This window comes from Nannospalax galili, unplaced genomic scaffold (assembly GCF_000622305.1).
Source record: "Nannospalax galili isolate Female #2095 unplaced genomic scaffold, S.galili_v1.0 scaffold327, whole genome shotgun sequence".
In the NCBI taxonomy this organism is placed as follows: domain Eukaryota; kingdom Metazoa; phylum Chordata; class Mammalia; order Rodentia; family Spalacidae; genus Nannospalax; species Nannospalax galili.
The window spans coordinates 1,290,912-1,312,408 of record NW_008356950.1 but is presented as its reverse complement, the minus strand read 5'-3'; the positions used below and the strand labels follow the sequence as shown (position 1 = coordinate 1,312,408).

The window sequence follows — 21,497 nt, the reverse complement described above, 5'->3', positions numbered from 1 at the left end:
TATTTGACAAGTTGGCAATGCAATCTTGGAAGGAATTCTGGTTGTATACATTGAGCAAGAACTCAAAGATGTGTTGAAAGAGCTAGTAAGGGTGCATTACATATAAACGTTGCTTTTATACTAAACATTATCAGCAATAAACAACAATAATACAAGATGAAAATGTACAAGAAGAAAAAAAATAGTGATTAAATTTTTAAAAGAATTATTTGACAAGTTGGCAATGCAATCTTGGAAGGAATTCTGGTTGTATACATTGAGCAAGAACTCAAAGATGTGTTGAAAGAGCTAGTAAGGGTGCATTACATATAAACGTTGCTTTTATACTAAACATTATCAGCAATAAACAACAATAATACAAGATTTATTATATATCCATGACATAATATCATAGAAAATGTTAGCTATTTAAGAAATTAACTGAAAGGAGCTAAATAAAACTCTGATTGAACAAGAGTAAGAAAACTGGAATGAGATTTGTTAACCTATGTATTGATCAAACTATATATTGAACCATAAGCATCTTTAAATTACGTGAGCCCGTATCTTTATCAAAGTATTTTCCTACAATAGGCATTTTTATTTAAAAACTACTCAAAGTACAGTTACTTTTTAAAATTGCATTGGTGTGGGGGGAAGGGGTTGGGAAGGAGCTAAAGATGAGGCACTGGAAGGGGGTTGATCAAAACACATTGTGTAAATGTAAGAAATTCTAAAAGAATAAATAAAAATATTTTTTAAAGTTTATATTGGAAGGGCTGAGGATGTTGCTCAGTGGTAAAGTGCCTGCCGAGAATGCAAAACATCCTGGGTTCAATCACTAGCACAGCAAAATAAATAAATAAAAAGAAAAACTATGCTGGAATATGTAATGCTTATATCAAAAAAGCTTAGTGCTCATAGTTTCATTGAACCCACATTCTTTACACTGCCCTTGAGAGGTTTGGAAATCACTATAGTGTGAGTAAGCAAATGCTAATGACTTCATTAAAATTTTTTGCTACTGAAGTTCTCACTATGCTTCTGTCCTTGTCTCAATGAACTAACAGGACTGGGCTTTAATGAGAAAGCTGTGCTCACAGGAGTAAGAAAAACCATTGGTGTCCCCTTTCCATTAATTGTACATTCTGATTATCTTTTGTTGAAGAAAGAAGTATTATTAAGTGAAAACAAGCAGGAAATTACTGTTTATACATCATTTTGTTAAGTAAAGCACATGTCTTTTAGGTCATGCCTTGGCCTATGAAGGATCCTTCCTTCTCTTTTTTTTAAATTATTTATTTAATAACCACATACTTAGAAGAAGCATTTCATCACAATACCATTGACATATACAATAAAAATTTCCTAAGCTAAGATACATCTCTTTCAAAGCTGGCTATAAAGTTTTAGGTTTACAGTTCAATTATTACAGTTATATAATATTGTACTCAGTATAAACCCTATAAGACATAAAATTAAATGAGGTTTTAACCTTTAAAAAAGATCTCCATTTCATTATTAAAATACACAGTTTCATATAGAAAAATTCATTTTAATGCAATTGACATTAAGATGTTTGCATGTGCATTTCTAATCTCTAAATATCTGATTATTATGAGTTACAGTCACTTTCTGAGCTCCTTGGAATCTGAGCATAGATATAAAGTCATCAGGTAGGTATCAATGGTAATGTTTCTCATATCTACTAATTATTAAGGGGAAAATTTTTATGCTTTGAAGAATTATTAGTTTTAATCATATTTTTAAAAAAATTTTTAATGACTATATGATTAGAAGAAGAATTTCACTACAGCTTTAACATATTCAGTAATACACTCCAGAGCAAGAGTACATCTCTTTCACAAGTGGCTGCAAGTTTCTAGGTTCACAGTTGAATTAATACAGTTATACAATATTGAACTCAGTATAAACCCTGTAAGACATAAAATTGAATGAGTTTCTAACCTTTAAAAAAGATCTCCATTTCGTTTTAGAATATATTGTTCCTTGCAGAAAGACTCATTGATTTTGCTACTAAAATTACTAACACTGAGATGTTGGTGCTTGCATCTCTAATCTGTATATATCTGATTATTACTAGTCATAATTGTTTGCAGTTGGATCCTTGGCACCTGTGTATGTCTATAAAGTCATCGGGTACATTTCAATGGTATTGTTTATCACCTCTACCAATTAGCATGACATAAATTTCCATGCTTCCTCCTCAAATATAATACATTTTTAAAAATTTGTTGATGTGTGTGTGTGTGTGTGTGTGTGTGTGTGACACAGAACATCCCAAAACATCTTATTGAACTATACAATTGCCACTTCCCAGATGGCAATTTCCCATAGCCTCCCTCCTCGCACTAGAGCCCCTAATCTCTAATATCCCTGCTACTGTCTGCTGTGTTCTTGGCACCTTAAGCCATTCCCCACTACTTGCCCTTCTGGTGAATCTAGTTAACATATCTAGAGGTCTTTGTTTTAGGAGGGTCAGCTGTTCCTCATCGAGCAGCAATCAGTTGTCAATATTCCTTTAGATAAGATTGGGGTCTGCTGTTCATTTTCCCAGTTCTATGCTGGGTTACTATCTGGGAGTTCCTTTGGCCACCCTGATCAACAACTCAAAATAAGGCATCTCCTATCTGGCATTGTTGCTTGTTATGTAGCCTTTAGCTATACATATGGACTCTTAAGAAATTATATTGGCCCCTTTAATCTTTGGTTATACTTTCCTTTTGGGTGTTTAAGGCCATACACTTGGCCCAGATAAACCAATTTATTTTTACTCTTAAGGTTGTTTGTGGATCTGTTCCTCAGGGGTAACATGGGCTTGGGAGGAGCCCCTGGCCCCTTTGTTTTACCAGTTCCACCTATGCGAAGATTAGTCAAAGGTCCTGCTCCACGATGGCTGGCTTCACTTGGAAGCATGGAGGAAATGATTCCTCTGTGCTGACCCTCCTCTTTGTAGACTGGACACTGGTTCAAGTCCATCTGGTGGGGTCTCTTCAGCCTCCTTGATGAAGAGGACAGGTGACCCAATACAATTACAGGACATTTTGAGACATGTTCATAGTCCCCTGGAACTAGTCGACCTAGGAGGGCAAGGAGCAAAAACTGTCCTTTATGTCCCTCTGACCAAATTAGCATAGGCCTCAAAGTATGTCTGTTAAACATACAAGAAGGTTAGTTCCACCAGTCTGGTACTTTTAATTACTGTGTGTCGTGTAAATAAATCTTGGGCAAAGACCAGTTGTTCTCAGATTAACCTAACCTAGACATATATTTCTTGATCTGCTATGTATAATTTGTCAGTAGGTTGTAGGAGTAACATGACTCTCACTGGTTTTCAAAGCTAGCTAGGCATTGTTTATCTATCACATTGTCTCATCCCTCCATCATGGTTTTCCCTCTTAAGGCGCCTCCTTTTCCCCCTTTCTCCCTTAATAATACCCTTCTCCTGTAGTCCTACCTCTCTTGAGCTCCTTCTTTCCCTTTATCCCCTAAGTTCCTTGAATACCCTTTCCACCCTCCTCCCTTAAACTAACCCAATTTTTTATCCATATCTCCCTTATTAAGGCCTGTTTCCTACTGTTCTTCTCTTTCAGGCTCTTTCTTTTCCTTTACCTCCCATTTTCCTTCCATTATCCTGGATCCTGTAGTTATGTCTGGATACATACTCACTTATCAGGGTTTGGTTCTAGGAGCTACATATGAGGGAGAACATATGTCAGTTTTTTTCTGAGTTTGTGTTACTTCACTTAGTATAACAGTTTCTAGTTCCATCCATTCACCTGCAAATTTCATGATTTCACCTTTCTTTACTGCTGAGTAAAACTCCGTCATATAAATGAATGACATTTTCATTATCCACTTGTCAACTGAGGGGCACTTAGGTTGCTTCGATCTCTTAGCTATTGGGAAAAAAGCAGAAAAAAACATGGATGTACAAATGTCTCTGCAATAGGATGAGTCCTCTGGGTATATGCCAAGGAGAGGTATAACTGGGTCAAATGGTAGGTTCATTTTTAGTTTTTAAGAGATCTCCACACTGATTTCCATAGTGGTTGAACAAGTTTGCAGCCCCACCAGTAGAGGATGAGTGTTCCCCTTTCCCCACATCCTCTCCAACATTTGGTATCATTTGCTCTTAGCCAGTCTGACTGGGGTAAGATGAAATCTTAAAGTGGTTTTAATTTGCATTTCCCTAATTATTAGTGATGTTGAACATCTTTTAAGATGTTCCATAGCCATCTTTACTTCTTTCAAGAACTCTCTGTTCAGCTCCATAGCCCATCTTTTAATTGGGTTACTTTTTTCTTGATTCTCTGTTTTTTGAGTTCATTATATATTCTAGATATTAAACCTCTGTCGCATGTGTCGCTGGTGAAGATTTTCTCCCATTCTGTGTGTTTTCTGTCACTTCCGTGGTTGCCTCCTTTGATGTACAGAAGCTTTTTAGTTTAATGAGGTCCCATTTGTTAATTCTTGCCCTTGTTTCCCGAGCAATTGATTTCCAGTTTAGAAAATCCTTTCATATACCTATACCCTGTAGGTTTTTCCCAATATTTTCTTCTAACAGTTTCAGAGTTTCAGGCTTTACATTGAGGTCTTTGATCGATTTGGAATTGATTTTTGTGCAGGGTGAAAGATAAGGGTTTAGTTTCATTCTTCTACAGGTGGAGATCTAGTTTTGCCAGTACCGTGTGCTGAACATGCTGTCTTTCCTCCAGTGAATATTCTTGGCCCCTTTGTCAAATATCAGGTGACTGAAATTGCATGTACTCATATTTGGGTCTTCAATTTTGTCCCATTGATCTATTTGTCGATTTTTGTGCCAGTACCATGTTGTTTTTATGACTATAGCTCTGTAATACAGCCAAATCTGGTATAGTATCCACCCTGCCCCCAGCACCGCTCTTAGTGCTCAGGATTGTTTTGGCTATCCAGGGTCTGTTTTGCTTCCATATGTATCTTAGGATGAAATTCTTCCAATTCTGAGAAAAATGTCATGGGGATTTTGATTGGAATTACATTAAATTTATAAATGACTTTTGGTAGGATGGTCATTTTCACAATATTAATTCTTCCAATCCATGAGCATGGGAGGTCCTTCCATCTTCTAATGTCTTCCTCAATCTCTTTCTTTAAAGATTTAAAATTTTCATTGTAGAGCTCTTTAATGTCTTTGGTCAGGTTTATTCTGAGATATTTTATTTGTTTTGCAACTATTGTGAACAGGAGTGTTTCCATGTGCTCTTTCTCTCATTCCTTGTCATTGGTATATAGAAAGCCTACAGACTTTTGTAGGTTAATTTTGTAACCTGCCACTTTACTGAATGTGTTAATAATTTCTAGGAGTTTTCTGGTGGAATATTTGGCGTCTCTTAGATATAATATCATATCATCCCAGAAACGGATAATTTGAGCTCTTCTTTTCCAATTATTACTCATTTAATTTCCTGCTCTTGTATTATTGCTCTTGCAAGAGTTTCAAGCACTATGTTAAAGAGAAGTGGAGATAGTGGACAGTCTTGTCTGGTTCCTGATTTCAATGGGAATGCTACCAGATAAAGAGAAGTGGAGACAGTGGACAGCCTTGTCTGGTTCCTGATTTCAATAGAATGCTTCCAGTTTTTCTCCATTTAGAATGATGTTGGCTGTAGGTTTGTTATACATGGCTTTAATAATGTTGAGGTATGTTCCTCCAGTCCAATGTCCCTCTAGGACTTTGAACATGTTGAAATGCCCCAGTATATGGTCAATTTTGGAGAAGGTTCCATGGGGTGCTGAGTATGTCCTTTGGTGCTTGGGTGGAATACTCGGTAGATGACTGTTTAGTCCATTTGATATATGGTATTGTTTAATTCAGATGTCTCTCTGTTAAATCTCTGCCCTTTTGACCTATCTGATGGAGACATTGGGGTATTGAAATCCCCTACTATTAATGAGTTGGGATTAATTTGGGTTTTAATGTCCTGTAGTTTTGTTTTTTATGAAGTTGGGTGCACCAGAGTTTGCCATGGTGGATGATCTTTTTTATGTGTATCTGTATGTGGTTTGCAAGTATCTTACTGAGAATTTTTGCAGCTATGTTCAATAAGGATATGGGTCTATAGTTTTCTTTTTTTGTTGTATCTTTACCTGACTTTGGTATTAGAGTTCATAGAAGGAATGGGTTCATAGAAGGAATTTGGAAATTCTCCCTCCATTTCTATCTTTTTGAATAAATAAAGTAGTATTGGATGTAGATCTTCTTTAAATATCTGATAGAATTGTGCTTTAAATCCATCTGGTCCTGGGCTTTCTTTAGTTGGGAGGTTTTGTATTACTTTTTCAATTTCTTTTTTTGTTGTGGGTCTGTTTAAGCTGTTTATTTCTTCTTGGTTTAGTTTTGGTGGTTCCCATGGCCTTAGATATCCCTGCTTTTTTCTTAGTACCATTTGCTTGGTATATTTTTTCCCATCATTTCACTTTAAGATAGTGATGTCCCTGAAAATGAGATGAGTTTCTTGCAGACAACAAACAGATGGGTTTTGTTTCTTAATCATTCACCTAGTCTGTATCTTTTGACTGGAGAGTTCAGTCCATTAATGTTAAAAGTTATTAATGATAGATGAGTATTGAATCCTGTCATTTTTATTTCTGTTTGTTCTTTATCTTTCTGGTGTCTGTTGTGAAATCTCCCCTTTCATCTTTTATATTCTTGGTTTGGAGGTGCTCTTTCTTTCTTTTGGTTAACTGGGCTAGTGGTCTGTCAATCTTGTTTATCTTTTCAAAGAACCAGCTCTTGGCATTGTGGATTCTTAGTGTTGTTGTCTTTTTTTCAATTTCATTAATTTCTGCCCTGATTTTGGCTGGGTATAGTAATTTGGGTTGGCATCTGTGGTTATTTAAAACTGGGAAAGCATTGGTCCAGGCTCTTCTGGCTTTCATAGTTTGCACTGAATAGTCAGCTGTAATCCTAATGGGTTTTCATTTATATCTGACTTGTTGTTTCTCTTTTGCAGGTTTTTGTATTGTCTCTTTGTTTTGTGCATAGCTCACCTTCCACTTTTCATGTCCTGCATTGGTATGCATACGTATAGTTCCAGGAGTACTTTTATTTCCTTCTTAATTTCTCTTTTGACCCATTCATCATTCAGGAGTGTGTTGTTTAATCTCCATGTGTTCATGTGGTGATCAGGGCTTCTTCGGGTGTTGATTGTTAGCTTGTTTCTACAATCCTGTTGAAGATCTGTTCCATACCATTGTTTTGGGATTCTTCTCCTTCCTGTATGCCTACGATTTGTAAGTTTGGTCTTTTATGGTGTCACACAATTCCTGATAGTCCATTCTTGTGCTTTCTTAAATTTTTCATAATCTTTGCTTGAGTGGTCTAGCTCATCCATTTTATCTTCCAGTCTTGATATACTGGTTTCCATTTCATTCTGTTAACTCTCTGCCCTGTTGACTTATCTAATGGAGACAGTGGGGCATTGAAGTCACCTACTATTAATGAGTTGTGATTAATCTTGTTCTTAATGTCCGTAGTATTGTTTTTATGAAGCTGAGTGCACCAGAGTTTGGTGAATATATGTAATATCTTCTTGATTTATTGTTCATTTGATCAGAATGAAGTGACCTTCTTTATCTCTTCTGATTAGTTTTAGTTTAAAGTCTATTGTGTCAGATATTATAGTTGCTACACCTGCTTTTGTCTTAGTACCATTTGCTTGGTATATTTTTTTCCATCCTTTCACTTTAGGATAATAGCTGTCCTTGAAAGTGAGATGAGTTTCTTGCAGACAACAAAAAGATGGGTTTTGTTTCTTAATGTTTTACTTTTTGGGCATGAAAAGCTGGTTCGTCTAAGCTTCTGGTTCTCTCTTTTGATTTTATATTTGAGTGGCCGGATTGCTTTTGTCTTCAGGAGTTCCCACAGAGGCCAAAGTCAGACAAGGATCAAATGTTCTCAGGCTTTTTCCTAAGGTCTGGATTCCTCCAGGAAAGATTTTGGCCTCAGGAATTTTTGGGTTGGACTGGCCTGGGACCTGGGCCCAGGAATGATGCTAGTCTAGGGCAGCTGGTGGCTGTGCCACCCAGAGATGCAAAGGCAGATGGGGGTTGGAAGCGGCCCCAGGGGTTACTGGGGACTGCACTGAGGAGCTGTGTTGGTCTAGATGCAAAGGATCAGGAAGCATTGGTGGTTCCCCAGGTGTCTGGGTTGCAAAGACAAGGAATGGGACAGGACCCAGGCTAGGAGGAGAAACCTGCGGGGGAGATGGGAGGGTGAATGAGGCTGGGGGAGTCAAGACAAGGAGGGCCCAATCTACTAACCCCGTAGAGAGAGGCCTGCGGGTCTGAGAGAGGCCTGTGAGTCATGCAGGCCCAGGGAAGCAGAGCTTTTTGGCTTTTTGAAACAGGGTCTCCCTATAGCTGGCCTGGAACTAGCTATTGTAGATGAAGCTGGCCTTGATCTCACAGACATCCACCTGCCTCTGTCTCCCAAGTGCTGGGATCAAAGGTGTGCGCCACCATGCCCAGCTTCCTTATTTTTGAGCACCAACTTTGTTCATTTATTTTGCGTCTATACTTGATATAATATTTTCTACTGCCAATCCAAGAGAGAAGGGACAAGACAATTCAATAATAACAGGCACGTTTTTAAACAGGATGTCAATACTCCATTAACCTAAGGACTATTCTCTTAATAAATTCCTGGGTCTGCATTCTCTAAGCAATGTATAAAACACAGGTTTTTGGGGGTGTCAGGTAAGAAAAAAACTGGCTATTCTAAGTCCGATTGGATAATTACATATTTTTTTCAAGTTAATAGTTAAAATTTATTAGAAAGTTGAAATATGATAAAGAAGCTGATTAAACAAGAGACAAATGGCTAATCATGTGTAAAGGAGCATCCCTGAGAGAATTAGATTTATCAAGAGAAACTGTACTGGCCAGAAGACAGTGGAATGATGTGTTAAAAGTGCTAAAAGAAAAAAAAAACCCTGCCAACCAGGCCTTTTTTTATGAAGTAACACTGTCCTTCAGAAAAAAAGGGAACAAAGCCTTTCCCAGACAAACAAAAACTGAGAGAACTCATCATTCCTACACATATCTTGTAAGAAATGAAGGCTGAAACAAACAAAAAAAATTCTAACTAAAAACATCAACTGTAAATGCAGAATATTTTCCTACTATAATGCAAGTGGACAAGTTGTTTTTAACACTCATAAGTTATATGACAAAAGATTAAAAATAACTATAACTGCAGTCATTTGTTAATGGGTATGAACTATTAAAAGTTATAAATAGTGATATTAATAGCAAAATGTATGTGTCTGGGAAGAAATAAAAGTATAGTATTTTTGTAAGTGATTGAAATTAATTGCTATCAGCTTAAAATAATCTTTTATAATTATGAGATACTTTATGTAAGATTCACAGTAAACACCAAGAAAATGCCTATAATAGATATACAAAAGATAAAGAGAAAAAGAATCAAAGCACATCACTATAAAAATTATCTAGTCACAAGAGAAGACAGGAAGAAAAGAACAAAGGAATTCCACTTCAATTTCAAGAAAAAAATACAGGCTGAATAGGAACAGATAGAAAAAAAGATATCTTATGCATGAGAACAAAGATGGTGGTACTCATGTTTGACAAAATAACTTTAAATCAACACCTAAGAGAAAAAAGGTCATGTGTAATTCAGCAAAAGGCTTTAAAAGTTGTAACTGTATATGAACCCAACACTGAAGCCCCTAAATATATAAAACAAATATTATCTGGATTGAACAGATAAGTAGACAACAACACAGTAACAGGAAGGGACCTGGTACTGTAGTACTAACATAGATTGTCTATCCACATATAAATTCAATTGAAATAGTGTGTAATAGTGAGGATCAACTGGACTTAACAGACGGATAAATATTACATTCAATAGCACCAGAATAAATATTCTTCTCAAGTATGTATGTAACATTCTCCAGAATAGATCACATTAAAACAAAATAAGTTTTAAAACATTTAAGAAGTTTGAGGGTCTGAGATCCAGATGAGTGGTAGAACACTCACTTCATATGTAAGTCCTTGGACTTAATCCCCAGCTCTTTAAAAATCTTGAGGAGATTAAAAGCATGTTAACTATATTTTATACATTTGATATGAAACTAGAAGTGGGAAGAAAAAATATTGAATTATTCAATTATTATTGAATCACTCAAATAATTAATGAATCAAAGATTACAATCTTAAGACAATCAAAAATTATCATGCATCATATCAAAATTTATATATTGAAGAAAAACTGGTTTGAAAAGCAATATTTACAGCACGAAATACCTATATTAAGAAAAATAAGTTAGAAAATGTGGCTCAACATTTAGAAGCCACGAAAAGAAGAATTATGACTTCAAGAAACTATATGGCTAGTTTCAAACTAGCCTAAGCAACATAGTAAAATACACCCTCTTCTCTCTGCCTCTCTGCTTCTATCTCTATCTCTGTCTCTCTCTGTATCTGTCTCTCTCTCACACAAAAAATAAACAAAAAAAGAGAGAGGAAAGAAAGGGAAAGAAAGGACAGAGGGAAAGGGAAGGGAAGGGAAGGGAAGGGAAGGGAAGGGAAGAGAAGGGAAGGGAAGAGAAGAAGGAAGGGTAAAAGGAAAGAAGAGAAAAGGAAGAAAGAAAGAAAGACCCAATCAGTACAATTGCAAGATACAAAGCCAATAAAAAAAGTCAGTTGCATTTCTATGCATTGAAATATCCACCCCTTCAGTGACCTACATATTTAAGGCAAAGCCTATTAAATTCCAATGACTTTTTCATGGTTTTATTTTATTATTTTTTACTGAATTTTTGTAAGTTCCTTATAATATATTCTGATCATATCTAGATCCCCTCCCTTATCTATACCCCTTCTTACATACCCAACCAGTTTTCTTGTACTCTGTATTGAGGCCTATCAAGTCATATGTGTCTCCAAATGTCCTTAAGTGTGCATCCATTCCCCAAAGCCTGGTTAACGGATCTAGCATCATACACTTAAAGAAAACCAACCTACCCTCTCCCAGTAGCTGGAGCTTTTTACCCACTTCCCCACTTCTATTGCCCAATTTGAGTGTGCATGTATCTTGTGCATGATGTCACCACTGCTGTAACTTTCCAGCTGTCTGGAAAACTCTGTTTCCTTCTAGTCATCCACAACTTCTGGCTCTTACTATATTTTTACCCCTCTTCTACAATGATCCTTGAGCCTTGGGTGGCGAGATTTAGGTGTCTTATTCAGGGATAAGTTCTGTACAATCTATTTTCCTGAGCATTTTAGGTAGTTGTGGCTTTTTGTGTTAATCACCATCTGCTTCATGAGGAAACTCTGCTAGTAAGACTTGAGAGATGCATTAATATTCTTTCTTCCACATTTTCTCTAGATTTCCTGAGCCTTAGATGTAGAGGTGTCACTTAAGACTGGGCACCTTACAGAAACTTATTCTCTGCATTTGACCAGTTGCAGAACTTAGTAATGGTCTCCATCTGTTGCAAAAAGAAACTTCTCTGATGAGTGCTAAGAGGTACACTTGTCTTTCAATGGAACCAAACAGAAAGCCTGTTATTTCTTTTGTAAATGCATACATATACTGCCAACTAATTTTGGACAAGGATGTTAAGAACATAAAATGCATTAAAATTGTCTTTTCTATAAATCATGCTTGACAGTCTAGCTATAGAAGGATGAAATTTACTGTTACACCATATAATAACTCAATGCAAAATGGATTAAAGCTGTAAGCATAAAGACTTAAAATCAAAAAGTGGTTAAAGAGAGAACATAGGGGAATATTTTCTTAGCATTGATGATACCATTGACTTTTTTAGATATGACACCAAAAATCACAGACAAGAGCAAAAGTAAACAATTGGATCTTCATCAAATTCAAGGCTTCTTTAAGCAAATGAAATAAGAGAATCAAAAGGTAACTCTCAAGCTGAAAGAGCAGTTTGCAGAACATCTTATCTGATACCAGATTAATGGTTAAACTTTTTTTTTTAATTATTCATTTTTATTTTTATGTGTATGAGTGTTTTGCCCTCATGTATGTAAGTGTACCATCTGCATGCAATGCCCATGAAGGCCTGCAGAGTACATCAGATTCCCTGGAACTAAAGTAATGGGTGGTTGTTAGCCACCATGTAGGTACTGGGAACTAAACTCTGGTCCTCTGCAAGAGCATCCTATGCTCTTAACCACTGAGCTGTCTCTCCAGCCCCACTGTCTAAACTTTCTAAGTCCTTCATAGACCTCAGTACAAAATAAAAATACCAACAAAAATAATAACAGTAACCCAATTATACACAAGGAAAGAATCTAAATAGTTGTTCCCCAAAAGAAGACATTTAATTGGCCAATAACCATGCAGAAAATGCTCAACATCACCAACGATCATGGAAATGTATATCAAAATCACAAGATATCTCCTTATCTAGATATCAGGATGGTTATTTAAACACAAGCAAACAAAACATCCATTAAAAAAGAAGACCCTAGATTACAGTTGGTAGGAATAACAAATGGCACATCTCTGATGAAAATACTGTGGACATTTCTCAAAATATTAAAAGTGGAATTGCTGTATAATTCAGTTACCCCACTTCTGGATATTTATCCAAATGAATTGAAATCAAATTCTTGAACATATACTCTGCACTCCTATGATCAATGGAGCATTATTCACCAAAAGGTAGAAACAATCTAAATGCCCATTGATGAATGAATGGATAAAGAAAGTGTGATGCAGACATATTATGAAATGTTATTTGGCCTTTAAAAAAAGAAATCCTGCCATTTGTAACATCATGGATGGGAAGATTTTTATCCCAAGCCAAAAGCAAACACGGAAAGAGAAGCACTGTCTGCTGGTCTCATTTATATGAAATCTTAAATTGCCGAATTCATAAAAAGCTTAGCAGAATGGTGAAGACCAGAAGCTGAGGAAAAGGGGAAGGTGGACAAATAATGGCCTAAGGTTCCAGATTTTATTTTGCAAGGTAACGACTCTGGAGCTCTGCCATGAGCACATTAAATACTCTGACAAAAGGAATTTTGGGGAGAAAGGATTTATTTTGCTCAAAAGTTCAGGTTATAGTCCATTACTGTGGGAAGTCAAGGCCAGAATGCATATAACATTCACAGCCAAAAACAGAGAAAGAATAACATCTGGAGCCTTGCTGGTTTCCTTTCTTATTCACAGCTAGCTTCCTCCTCTCTTACACTGTTCAGGATGACCTGCCCATGGAATGGCACTGCCCACAATGGGCTGGGTCACCGTACAACAATTAACAATCAAGACAATCCCCCAGAGATACATTCACAGGCCAACCTGAACTAAATAAATTCTCTTTAGGACTCTCTTCCCACATGATTTTCAGTTATATCAGGTTGACAGTTAAAACTACACAGGACTGCTGCCTTTGTCATGGTTTCTTTTAAAAAATGAAGAACATCAGCCTCCAAAATTCAAAACTTTCATTTCAACACTGTTCAATATTACTTTCTAAAAGTCTACAAGGAAAAGTATTGATATGTAAGCAGGTACTCATTTGAATGACGATGTACGTCAAGTATATAAAGCTGTCAGTTAAAAAAGTAGCAAAGAAACAGCTCATTAACTTGTAGATCAATGCCAGAAACACAACTCTAAAACCGTCGACGGTTTTCACTATAACTCTAAGGTTATCCTATAAGGTTATTTCTCATCAACTTCACTTTTTCAGCAGCATGAAGGATGGTAGCTATTGTGTGAAAGTCTCCAGCACAACGCCTCCATGACCAACTTCAACTTTAGTCAAGATGGCTGTCTACCAAGAGCTTTTAATGGCTGCTTTTGACAAGATGATAATAAAAACAAAGAGCTCAGAATGTTCTTCATATAAAACATTTCAGAAAAAAATTCTAGCATTTTTAGAGGCAGCTTTTGCTTTCAAATCCTGTCACTCAACCACATCATTTTGTGCTTTTTGCTAATTAACTATTTACTAATATGACAGTTACTTTATTTAGCTGAAAAGGGGGGAAGAGCTAGAATGATAGTATATTTTCTGGCATTTTAATATAGTAGCCAAAATCATTCCAAAAGCGAGTTATATCAGAGCAGTTCTTTTGCTTAGCATTTATGAAGAAGCTTCGCTATCACTTTGCACTCCAAAATGTGCCACTCTGCAAGCCAATTATTTATAACCTAATATAAAAGGCTACTATAATCAATCTTCTTTTTTTTTTGTAAGTGTATAACATGTCACGACTTTTCAAATTAGACGTTCTTCCATTAGAGCATTTCAGTCAATTTGTGATTACTCTGTGACAAAAATAATAACTAGTACTACAATAAAAAAATCATCTTATTTTGAAAAGGAAAAGTAGAAAATCAAAATGTCTATACTGCAAGTCAAAAGAACATTCTTTCATTTCATAGTCAAGTTTCCCAGTAAAACTTTCTGTGATATCACAATAGAAATGGCTATTTATGCACAAATATAAAATAGTTTGAGAAAGATTTTTTGTTCTTTTATAGGGAAAGTATATTTTTGTCTTTTTTTTTTTTTTTTTTTCGGAGCTGAGGACCGAACCCAGGGCTTTGTGCTTGCTAGGAAAGCACTCTACCTCTGAGGTAAATCCCTAACCCCAGGGAAAATATATTTATAAAGGAAAGAAAGCATCATTTGAAGAGTAGTCATACAGTATCTCTACATGAGTTCATGTATATAGCTAAATGCTACATGAAAAAGAAACAATACCAGACAGGAGAAATTTTCCTTTCAGTTGTTGGCCAGGGTGGTCCAAGAGACACCCAAAATTACATAGTCTATTGCCACAGCCATTGATTGCCTCCCAGAACTTGAAGGTAAGATCCTATTGTTGAAGACAGAACATATGTAAGACACAGAATTTGGAGCAATGGAGTTGGAACTGACCTGGAAGCTATGTCCCCTGAAAGCTAGCTGTCATAGCTTCGGAGAGCACTACCCAAGGTGCTAAGGGAGAACATAAATCAATGGTCCAACACCAGCTTCAAGACCAAATAACCAAATCAACGATCGGCACAGCATAGGACATTGGTGCAGTGGTGACGCTTTTATCTTGGGGGCACTCAACACCTACCTAATTGGACTAAAAGCCCACTCAATGCAATGGGAGGAAACTCGTGTGTGGTACTGTAAACATAGCCAAATAGACATGGCTAGAGAGGCCATAGATCTTAGAGAAAAATGCCAAGACTGTTACATCCCTTGACTACTATAATTTCTTACTATGTGCAAAATATGTATTCTTACATTTACAGACAAATATCCCAGTCACCACTCATCAAAGAAGCTTCTTTTGCACCAAACAGAGATTGTTATAGAGTTACACCACTGGTCACATGTTGGGGGACTATGCTATGAAGGTCGCAGTCCACCATGTCCAACAGCTCTCTGAGCTTGAGCTCAGCTTAAAATGGAGGAATCCCTTTCTCAGCAGGGGCTTCCTACTCTCTGCCTGACCTTATTTGGAAAGTGTCTCCAAGCACAGATGCCTGACCTTATTTGGAACATGACCTTTGACATAGTTCCCTGCAAATTCTGCCCTTGGTTTTCCTGTATGATAATTAGGCATTGCACTACAGCCCATCAATCCCACCTCCCCTCTCTATATGATAGGGTCCTCCTGCCACATGCAAATAAAGCATACTACGAACACCTATCAGGTAAAGCTTTGGCTGCCATTTTCACCCTATATCTTCCTGTAAGCCCCTGAATAAATGAGCTGTCTCATTGAAGCTGACTTCCAGAAGTTTTTTCTGTCATACTCATGGCCATACTGACCCTGTTTGTCACTTCTGCTCCCTTTGTTCTCGCGGATTGTGGCCAATGACCCATGAGGGAAGAGAGACCCACAGTCACACACAGAGAATAAGTGACACATCTACAATGGAACCTCTACACCTAAGGTTCATGGAACATAGTGAAATAGGGGGTAGAGAGACTCCTAATACATCTCTCAAATATCATCAATGAAACTCCCTCATGCAACAGAGGGCAATGAACCCAAAAGGCCACAAATGACCAAAGCATAGAGAATAAGTCTGCAGAGTGTGGGTCCCTGGACAGGACTCCTATATTAAACTTCACTCACCCAGGGCACAGCACAGTCATCTATTCTCTGCCTTTTGATAATTTCTGGGATTTTGCAATAGTCTCCATCTTTTTCAAAAAGAGTTTTCTTTGATGAATGGTGAAGACATAGATTTGTCTGTGTGTATAAGGATACATATTTAGAATACACTTCCCTGTCTTTCACAACTAGAGACACAGTCATTCTCTCATTGATGTCTTCCTTATTTATATCTAAACAAACCACTTACTGAGTGTAGCAAATCTGTAACTATTTCCTTGTCAGAACTTTTCAGTAATAGTGGGATATAAGCAGATTGTGCACAATTAATGTAATATTATTAGAGATCATTTATATTTTCTTGAAAAGTTTTAGAAAATTTTCTATGTATTTTAAATATATACATATTGCAGTTCAGTCTAACCATATTTCAAGCATTCAGTGGCTATGTGTGATGAGTAGTTACATACAGACAGATCTGTGGAAACAACCAATGAATCAAAGTAAAGGAAAGGTGACATTATTTGATGACATGTTTTCAAACATTTGCAAGGAGATGAGGTGATTTATTTTCATGTGTCATTATAAACATGATAGCAAATGTAAGATGATGCTTGTTTTTGCTTTTAGCTTATTTTTATTTTATGTATACAAGTGTTTTGCCTGCATATATGTAAGTGCACTTGTGTTGTGTCCACTGGAACTTGAGCTATCTATGGTTGTTAGCTACCATGTAGGTGCTGAGAATCAGACCTAGATCCTCTGCAAGAGTAGGTAGTGCTCTTAACCACTGAGACATCTCTAACCTTGCCTTTGTTTTTAAATCACTTCAAATAAAAATCGTTATTAAGCAAAACTTTAGTGTTGCTCAGAAACACCTGTCTAAAGGAAACATCAATTCTTTTCACTTATTCAAAATTAATTACTTTTGTTTAGGATCATGTTAACTAGTTAATCCATTCAGAACCAAAAAAACAAAAACCTTGATTTTGATGAGCCAATAAGGAAAAAGTACACACAAAGTATGACTGGAGAGGTCATAGGCCTTAGAGGAGAGCCCGTAACTGCCATTTTCCTAAACCAATAGAATTTTTAACAGCAATTATGCAGGTGACTTTGAGTGACTAGAGGAAACTTTGAGTTGAAAATGCTGAACTGAAGAAAGAAATTGAAGTAAAACAAGAGCTAATTCAGGCAGAAATTCAAAATGGAATGAAACAAATACCATTCCCATCTGGCATTCCATTGCAAGCTAATTCTGAAGTTCCTGAAAATGTGATACAATCTACAGCAATAACAGCCACCTCGTCTGTACAAAAGAACAGATTAAAGAAGGGGAGGAGAGGAAAAGAAGGTGAAGAAAGGAGTGGAGGAAGAGGAAGAAAACAGCAATTATTAGCAGAAAGTGTTGACTCTAAGCCGAGAGATGCATCCTGTCTGGATCCTTGAAATGGTTTTGTCATTACTGCCAGAAAACACCCTGATGCAGACTCTTAGTATGTAGAAGTAGACGTTGGAGAAACATCCCCAAGAGCAGTTATCAGTGGACTGGTGAATTGTGTTCCTCTAGAACAGATTCAGAATCTGATGCTGATTTTATTTTGTAATCTGAACTACAAATATGTGGAAAGAATGTCTCAAGCAAGACTGATGTGTACTAGATCGCCAAAGTGGAAAGCTTGGCTCCTCCTAGTGCCCTTGTCCCTAGAGATGGGGTTACTTTTGATGCTGTCGCTGGAGAGCTTGACAAGGACCTGAATCCTAAGATGTAGGAGCAGATCCAAACTGATCTGTGCACTAATGATGAGTGCATGGACACGTAAAAAAGGGGCTCTTTGGGTGGGTGAATGAGAAGGATGTGTGGGGTGCCACCACGATAGCAGATTTAAATAAGATAACATGCTCTGTTATTGAAAGACATTGGGAGGAAATCTTAACAGCAAAAAGTATATTTGTGACTTTGACATAAAAAAATTTACTGAGGTAAGGAGTAAATTAGGATCAAGCCCATTTCCTATGTATTTTTCTGCAGTCATTTGCCAAAATTTAACTTCTTTCCCTTTCATTTCGTTAAAGAATGCAAATTTCCCAGCTTCCCTTTAATTTGGAGAAACATTAAAACATTGCAAAGGAAAAATAATTTTGAAGGTATGTATCCCGAAAAATTTTGTGATTAATTGGATTAAAGTACAGAAGGTACAGCTTCTAACCATCACCTCAAAGCGTGAATGGATCACAGATCTCCAAACATTTTCCCAACACTGCTTAACTACCACAGAATGTTTCTGAAAATGGTAATCACATTCATTCAACACAGTGCCAGTGGCCAGGTGCTGAATGTCGGCATCACCCCCAGGCATTGATAACAGGTGTCTCCCGTGCCTTCCCAGGTGTGCTCCAACTCCGTCATTAGCTTTTTCAGTCCCTTATTTTCTTACGCACTCAAGATTTCAGAAATTGTTTGTACTCTACTTTTCCTGAGGCCACCCCCAAACTACGGCAAAGTTTATATTTCACGTTGTTCTGTCATCTTATATTTCACGTTGTTCTGTTATCTTCCCTTGTAAGGACCACGACCAAAGAAACCTCTCCAACAGTGAATTGCAAAGCTTCATGTCATATATAAGTGCCCTGTAAATCAAATTCTACCAAATGACACCTTCGCATTCTAAAGGAACACTTGCTGAGGTTTTCGAGAACTCTCAAAGTCAAGAACACTATTATAACCCATAATCTCTTCCTTAAAAATTCAGTAAGGCAGAATGACAAAACTGTAAGTAGTCTCTTCAGCTTCCCAGTGTTTCTACAGACTCAAGGCTAAGTTCACATATACAGCTGTCAGAGGGGTAAGAATTAAAACTTTATGTCTCTGTGTTACTCATCAGCTTTGTTGGCTATTTTCTTGGAAAGATTTCACAAAGCAGCAAATTTTTCATCACAGTATGAGTTTAGCTGCAAAGGAAATGAATAGATACTAATAAAGGCCCAAGTTGGAACGGATTGTCAACTAGGAAAAAATGGATGGGAAAGCTGATTCCCATTGACCAGTTTGAAGCATAAATGAGATTCAGTTTCAGTGGTGGTGCAGTCTTAGTGATTGCCTGTTATTGAACTTTGAGACCAATTAACAATGAAGGTCATTTAATGATGTAAACAACAAAGAAGATTTTGTAATATCAAATGTAAGGAACTACTCCCCTAATGATAGTGGAAATCTAAATGCACTGGGTACATTTGAACAGTAGGTTACCAACATAAAACACTTGCATAGAAACCTAACACTAATCACTTGTATAGAAACTTACAATTCTCCCTAAATAAATTGTTATTGCTACTCAACCTGGAGAAAAGCTTTAATAAGGGGTTAAAGGCTAGTATAGAACCAAATAAATTAAAATTTAATTCCCTTGCAGTCTTAACACCTCTAGGAACTGATTATATCCTAAGATCTTTATGATATCCACAAGGAATTTCCAAAGTAAATTTCACACAATTCATATACCTTTTAATTTTTTGTTTGATGTAGTGATAATTTTTGAATGCAAAATGAACCATGAATATCAAGTAACACTAAATCATAGTCAGTTTAGGGGCTGGAGAAATGGCTTAGCAGTTAAGAGCACTGGCAGCTCTTGCAGAAGACCTGGGTTTGAATCCCAGCACCCACACAGCAACAACCATCCGTGACTCCAGTTCCAGGGGTTCCAAAGCCCTCTTCTGGCCTTGGCAGGCATTGCACAACATGGGTGCACTTACATTCAGGCAGTACACTCACACATAAAATAAAGTAAAAAATAATAAATAAATAGGGGCTGGAGAGATGGCTCAGCAGTTAAGAACACTGACTGTTCTTGCAGTAGACCTGGATTTGAATCCCAGCACCCATATGGCAGCTAGCAACTCTCTGTAACTCTAGTTCCAGAGGATCCGACAACCTCTTCTGTCCTCCACGGCATTGCATGACATGGGTGCACTTACCTACATGCAGGCAAATCATGCATACACATAAAATAAAAATAATAAATATTAAAAAAAATAAAATATTTAAAACATCAAATTTAATAAACAGGTAAAAATAGTTGGTTTTTAGACACAGAGCATTAACCCCTTTTCTACTTTACTTCAAGTTCTAAGAAAGCTATATTTTCTTTTCAGTTATATAAATGTGTAAAATATGTTCAAGAGGTCTAATACAATAATTAGTACTTACTGATGATTTATGGATTTATATTTATGAGGAAGTTTTTTTTTTCTTTTCTTACAATGTTGTCTAATATCAACACTCAGAGACTCACAAATGCACATTCTAATCTTCAGCCTAGATATGTAACAATGTTTCCATCCACACAGATTATAAATCTGTAGAAGAATGCGATCCTCCTTTCATTTAATGGAAGAAGTGTATTTTCAGAGTAAAACAAATGTTAACTAACATTATTTGTATTCCAGGATTCATCTTCCATTCCTTGTAAGTGACTTAAATGTCATGCTGTGTTTCTGGATTCCTTAGCAGCTCCAGGCACAATTCCCTCCCCTTGCCTCTGTCAACCCTGCAAGCTGTTCTTCCCAGCTTCAAAGTGTAAATATTTTTTGCTTCATCATCAGTTTGGTAGTTTAAAGGGAGAATTGGCTTCCCCAAAAAGATACCATACTTTGCAAAGAAAGCAACAGAATAGAGATGCTAATCAGTGATTCTCTTTAAAATATGTATGAACTTCCTTTCAAAAAGAAAAAGAATAGGGAATTTCTTTTATGAAAGAATAAACACAGAGTGGGAATGATGCCTTCAAACAATATTAATTATATTTTTAATCAGGTTATTAAATCTTACACAATTAATTGAATTATTTATATATTTACGTAATTATTCCAATCAGAAACTTAACAGTTCCAAAGCCTATTAGAATGTTTCCAAACAGAAGTTCCTAAGTTGCACATCATTTCTGCAGTTACCTGATGATGAATGCTAAAGTCTGACATTTTATTCCTGTTGGCTTTCTTTCAACTGGAAGGTTCTACCCCTTTGGAAGCCCTAGTCTTAGCTTCAAGAGCAAACAGTCAGACTTCATTGCTTAAAACATGGTCAGCCCTGAAGAACCTTTCAACCTGAAACAGCGCAAAAATGAGCTCAATTTGAAATGCAAACGTTCAGAGTTTCAAACATATCATCAGAAAGAAATATTAATTTCCAGTTCACTCCGCAAACATCTTTGGCCAAGTGTCTTTCTAAATTCTGATTGACCTTTACCCTCAAAGTGAAATAAAAATATTAGTTATACTTGAGGCAATTATTTGACTTCTTAAAATGATGCTTTCAATGAAGATTTCAATAAGAAACAAAATATGTGGAAATAAAACATGCATTCTTTCAATAG

The 21,497-nt window shown here is 36.6% G+C and overlaps 1 protein-coding gene and 1 pseudogene across 1 annotated transcript in view; one reads left to right on the top strand and one right to left on the bottom strand.

Annotated features, from left to right (window-relative positions):
• Positions 1–21,497, bottom strand: part of Themis (thymocyte selection associated) — a 249,161-nt gene that overhangs the window by 71,569 nt on the left and 156,095 nt on the right. The window lies entirely within an intron of this gene.
• On the top strand, positions 17,227–17,945 carry LOC103751361 (annotated as a pseudogene).